The following is a 6,000-nucleotide window of genomic DNA, read 5'->3' as shown; positions in this document are numbered from 1 at the left end:
ATACCCCCCTATTGGATTAGAGCTTCAAGCTTATGACCTCGTTTAACCTTGAAGGCCATATCTCCAAATATAGCCACATTCGGGGTTACGGCTTCAACATACGAATTTTGGGGGAACAGAATTCAGTCCATAACATCTTTTCTTTTTATTTTACTTTTGGCTGTGTTGGGTCTTCGTTGCTGCGCGCGGGCTTTCTCTACTTGCGGCGAATGGGGGCTATTCTTCGTTGAGGTACACTGGCTTCTCACCGCAGTGGCTTCTCTTGTTATGGAGCACGGGCTCTAGGTGCGCGGGCTTCAGTAGTTGTGCCATGCGGGCTCAGTAGTTGTGGCTCGCGGGCTCTAGATCTCAGGCTCAGTAGTTGTGGCGCACGGGCTTAGTTGCTCCGCGGCATGTGAGATCTTCCGGGACCAGGGCTCGAATCCATTTCCACTGCATTGGCAGGCGGGTTCTTAACCACTGCGCCAACACGGAAGTCCCAGTCCATATCATTATTTATTTATTTTTTTACCAACATGTTTACTGGAGGATAATTGCTTTACACTGGTGTGTTACTTTCTGCTTTATTACAAAGTGAATCAGGTATACATATACATATATCCCCATATCTCTTTCCTCTTACATCTCCCTCCCTCCCACCCTCCCTATCCCACCCCTCTAGGTGGTCACAAAGCACCGAGCTGATCTCCCTGTGCTCTGCGGCTCCTTCCCCCTAGCTTTCGGTTTTACATTTGGTAGTGTATATAAGTCCGTGCCACTCACTCATTTTGTCCCAGCTTACCCTTCCCCCTCCCCATGTCCTCAAGTCCATTCTCTAGTAGGTCTGCGTCTTTATTCCCGTCCTGCCCCTAGGTTCTTCATGACCATTTTTGGTTTTTTTAGATTCCATATATATGTGTTAGCATACGGTATTTGTTTTTCTCTTTCTGACTTACTTCACTCTCTGTGACAGACTCTAGGTCCGTCCACCTCACTACAAGTAGCTCAATTTCGTTTCTTTTTATGGCTGAGTAATATTCCATTGTATATATATGCCACATCTTGTTTATCCATTCATCTGTTGATGGACACTTAGGTTGCTCCTATGTCGTGGCTATTGTAAACAGAGCTGCAATGAACATTGTGGTACATGACTCTTTTTGAATTATGGTTTCCTCAGGGTATATGCCCAGTAGTGGGATTGCTGGGTCGTATGGTAGTTCTATTTTTAGTTTCTTAAGGAACCTCCATACTGTTCTCCACAGTGGCTGTATCAATGTACATTCCCACCAACATTGCAAGAGGGTTCCCTTTTCTCCACACCCTCTCCAGCATTTACTGTTTGTAGATTTTTTGATGATGGCCATTCTGTCAGTCCCTAACATCTTGATCTATATTTTGGGTATCTGTGAGGCAAGTGATTCCCAGAGTTCTTTACCTCAAAGGGGACAACGTTTAGGCAATGGCCCAAGAGTTTATAAAAATGTACAGATGGGCCCATTTGTTAGCCAGGGCATCCAGTACTAAATGACTGTAGTTTGGTCAGTTGTGCTGACCCTTTGGTCCTGTCCTCTATCCTAGGCATGTTGGTTAAGGGATCGAAAGCAGTAATATGGATGATGGTGACAATACCATATGTAGTGTACAATGCCCAATATTGCCCACTCACTTGATTCCAAGAGGCTCCCCAGGTAGCCAAGAGGTCTGGGAGAGGAGTGACTTCTTCTACCACTATCTCATCTGGCAAGGGACTAAGGACAGCTGAGGCCATGCCCTCTTGCAAGAAAGATATGCCAGAAAGCTATCTGGTGTCAAGGAGGCCTCAGTAAACATGCTGAGGTTTTGGGGTGCTGGTTCCGTGATCTAAGGCCTACTGGGCACCTGGGTACAGAGGGTCACAGGCTCAGGGTCTGTGAGAACCTCTGTTTTGAGGATGGCCCGGTATGTGGCTGACAGTTGCCACGCTAATGGTTTATAATACAAGGCCAAGAAGGGCAGTTTCTTGCCTCGGTAGCCCATGGGCAACTTACAGCCATCATGTGTGGTCCAGAGATGCCAGGGGGCATGAGCAGAGGTTACTAAAGCCTCAACAATGAAGGAACCTCTGGAGACACTACTGGGAGTGTCCAGTGATTTAGACTTGGACAGATTCTAGAGTTTTTTGTTGGAAGGTGCTTTTAGCATTTTGTTAATATAAATTCTTTTAGTAAATTCTGGATTTCTAATTGGATTAAATTGTAAATTGAAACAGAAACAGACATAAAACAAGTTAATATATTGATTGGTTGATGAAAGTGTTGTAACCAGAGGCTCGCAGGAACCTAACCCTGTATTTCCCCTAGGAGCAGTGGTTTAGTAGTCACTGATTCATTACTTGTGGTGACTTTATAGGACATATAGTGAACACACACACACACTGCAGGGACTGATGTTCCTTGGTCAACGTGTGAGAGTACGTTAGGATCACAGTGATGCTCAGGGCCTGTTCCCATTCCCATGCCCTTTGGGAGGAAACAGCCCTGCTGAAGGTCTCAGGTGTGTTGGGTGAGCACGTCAGAGAGCTTTGGAAAGGCCAGCTGTCTGCAGGGCTCTGGCTGGCTACTTGCGTATGCTCAGCCAAGACGTCTCCAGGCTGGAAATCCATGATTAGTGAGAGAAATGCCAGCTCCCAGAATGAACGTCTTTGAGAAGACAGCCTTGAGGCCTAAGAGTGTGAAATGACTTTGTTGGGCGAGGGCCAGAAGGTGCTCTGTCTGTGTCAAGCCATATGCCCAGCCCTAAAAACAGAGGAGTACAAGAGCAAGGTTGACATGGGTATGACAAGAAAATGCCCAGGTGGGGAAATGTGACTTTGTGCTGGAGGGCGTAGACTTGTTAGCTCAGCTCAGGAGGGCAGTGAGGGTGGAAGAGTACTTTTCCTGGGGCAATCAGCTGCCCCTGGAAGGACAGCCACCGACCTGGAGAGCTGTGTCCATTGCTGATTACAAACTGGGGCTCTTTAGGGGGTTGAGGTAATGCATTTTTGAGGGCTGCCCCCTGCCTGCTTCCTCTCCTCTCCACTTCCCAGAATGCCTGCCCCCGCTTCCCCCAGCCCCTCATCCTGCTTGGTAACATGGACCCAGTCTTTGTGCCCCATCCTCTGGATAAAAGCTGGGGAGGGGGAGGAGGAGTCTTCCTCACTGGGTGCTTCTGGCTGACTCACTGTGGGGAGAGAAGGGGGTGGGGGAGAGAATGTGTACACATATGACTGTACGTGTCTGCATGTGTGCAGGAGAAGGGAAAGCCCTGGAAAGGTGACAGCTGCGGTATTCTCTGCTGTTTGCTCTCTGGGAAGCAATGTGGCCTTCCTGATGACCGGTGACTTCTCTGTTTCAGCAAAATCTATGCAAATGAAAGTGGTTCAGAAGGTCTTGGACAGGATGCTGATGGGATATGGTATCCACCTGAGCCCACATATTGGAGGTAAACCGCTTATAGGCGCTTGAGGGTTGGTTTTTTTTTTTTTTAGTGAAGAATAGTTGATTTACAATGTTGTGCTACTTTCAGGTACACAGCAAAGTGATTCAGTTTTTTATATATATGTATATATCCTTTTTCATATTCTTTTCCATGATGGTTTATCACAGGATATTGAATATCGCTCTGTGTTCTATACAGTAGGACCTTGTTGTTTATCCATTGTATATATAACAGTTTGCATCTGCTAGTCCCCAACTAGTCCCAATCCTTCCCTCCCCTACACCACGCCCCGCCGCCGCCTTGGCACCCCCAAGTCTGTTGTCTCTGTCTGTAAGTCTGTTCCTGTTTTGTAGATAAATTCATGTGTAGACACCTGAGGTTTTTCTGTTAAGTTGAGTAGTGCTGAAACACAGGAAGGCAGCCCACCACGTAAGCTCACCAGTGGCCTTCTCCCAGGCTCTACACCTTTGCCTCTCGAGATCCCACCTTCCTGACTTGCAGAGACCTGCAGTCGGGGTACTCCTGGCCTCCCAACCTCCAGGCCTTTTGCTCCGACCCTGGAATTTCTCCCACTTCTCTGGCTTCACATGCAAGAGGCCTTCTGCTCGCTCCACACTCCCTTGAGAAGGTCCCACAACTGAAGTACACTCCCTGGTGTGAGTGGAGGAGCTCTACCCACAAGTGGGTGTGCAGGCCGGAGGGCGCTGTGGTGCTCAAGGTAGAATTCTCTGCTCCATCTGTCAGGCTCTATGGGGAGGGCACTTGAGCACACCTTCTCTGCACCCCGAGTACTCACCGTATGGAGTGTGTTCAAAACTGAGCACATGGTCTCTGTCCAGTCTACTTCACCTACCTGGGCCCCAGGTGCTTGCCCCTCTGCCCCCCAAGCCTTCAACTCCCACCAGGCTGTATTGGTTCTACCTCCAGAAAACATCCCAACTCTGTTCTTATCTCTCTATTGATCGTGAGCCACCCCCAGATCAGGCCTTGGGCATCTTCCTACGGAATTTCTGCAACAACCTCCCAACCTCTCGTCTCCCTAATATTAGTGTTGGTCCCTCTAATCCATTCAGCACACTGCAATCAGCATGGTCTTTATAAATCAAGCCTGATTATGTCAAGAACTTCTGATGACTTTAGCTGTCCAATAAAATCCAAACCCTTTAGCCTAGCATTCAGATTTCTAGAGCAGAGATGAGAAATGGCAAAGAAACAGAAATACAAACCACCACGAAGGCAATGAGTCAGTTCCTTTGTGTATTCCCTCCTAGCCTTCCCCGTGGAAAGGGCAGCTAGCCTGAGCCACACAGCTTGAAGTGACAGGAAACCTACCCTAAGCCCACAGAACAGGAGTAGTATTCTTTGGCCCAGGGGACACCCAGGAACCCTAAACCAATGACAGAGGAAAGAAAGGGTACATTAATTAGAGGTTCTATGGGAGGTTGAACTAGATAGCAACTCTAAGGGGTTAATGAACACTCATAGTTCATATTTGTGGAAATGAATACAAGTCTTCTGAATATCCGGTGCCTCCACCCTAAAGAGCACTCAGCTGTGAGGATTTGGCACTTGGGGGTAGACCATTGAGGGCATCATGTTTGCCCTGAGAGCTACCTTGAAAACCAAGGCCATTGCCCTGGGCCCTGAGCTTTGGAGGTGGGTCACTTGACTGTTGCTTTCCCTTTGCTGCATTGTTCCCTCCAGCGTGTGAGGGGATAAGGTGTTCCGAGGTGAGTGTGTGTGTACCTAGGGGCTGGGAGGCTGAGGTGGAGAAAGCAGAAAGCAAGCTCCGTCAGTAGCCTTACGTTACAAGGACAGCAGTGGCTCTAGGTGGGGACCTTAGGGAGGAGAGCGAGGGCTAGAGGGCTGGGTATAGGGGAATTCAGGTGTTAGAGCACAGCCCCTGCCCCTTGTGTGATATCGTTTGGGTCAGTTGGGCCAAACACTGGTAGGTGTCAGGGAGTAGCTACCTCATTTCCTCCTTTCCACGTTCTCCTGTACCTCAGCAGAGACTAACAACCACAGTTTAAAAACACCAAGCACATTCTCCCATTGTTTTAAGCAAGATAGCATCTCAGCAGGCATCCAGGGCCAGAAGGAGGGAGCAGGGGCAAGGGCCAAGCTCTGGGGATTGTCAGGTGTGGATAATCTGCATTATCTCTGAGGCACCTCATCACCATCTTTCAGACTCTGATCTATTTACACCTGATGCCTAAGGTGGGAGGGGGTGGGTTACATTAACCTTTTTTTGAATGCAGACCTGGGACATATGAGAAAAAGGGGGTCCCTGCATAGATTTGGCCAAATATTCGATGAAGAGGGAAGTGCAAGAACAACTTTGGACTTTCTTTAGACAGACGGGGGCACCGCAGGCGCTCAGTCTGGGGATGTCGCACGCGCGCGTGTGTGTGTGTGCGCGTGTGCACGCATGCGTGTGCGTGTGTGTGTGTATTTGGGGAGCAGGGAGGCCAGGAGGTGGGGTAGCTGCTCTCTGAATGGAGTGGGTGGCAGGGCTGAGGGAAGCGGAGAACAAAGCAGAACGCTTTGGTGCAAGGTGGGTGT

The 6,000-nt window shown here is 48.8% G+C and overlaps 1 protein-coding gene across 1 annotated transcript in view; it reads left to right on the top strand.

Annotated features, from left to right (window-relative positions):
• Positions 1 to 1,858: 1,858 nt before the first annotated feature.
• Positions 1,859 to 6,000, top strand: part of LOC309653259 (uncharacterized protein) — a 29,557-nt gene continuing 25,415 nt past the window's right edge. Inside the window, exon 1 of the transcript XR_014259053.1 lies at positions 1,859 to 3,441. The gene's annotated coding sequence lies outside the window, so the exon portion shown is untranslated. The remainder of the gene's footprint in view (positions 3,442 to 6,000) is intronic.

Source organism: Balaenoptera physalus (genome assembly GCF_965194825.1).
Source record: "Balaenoptera physalus genome assembly, chromosome: X".
In the NCBI taxonomy this organism is placed as follows: domain Eukaryota; kingdom Metazoa; phylum Chordata; class Mammalia; order Artiodactyla; family Balaenopteridae; genus Balaenoptera; species Balaenoptera physalus.
Note: the sequence above shows the minus strand (reverse complement) of the source record. Positions and strands in the feature narration are given on the sequence as shown.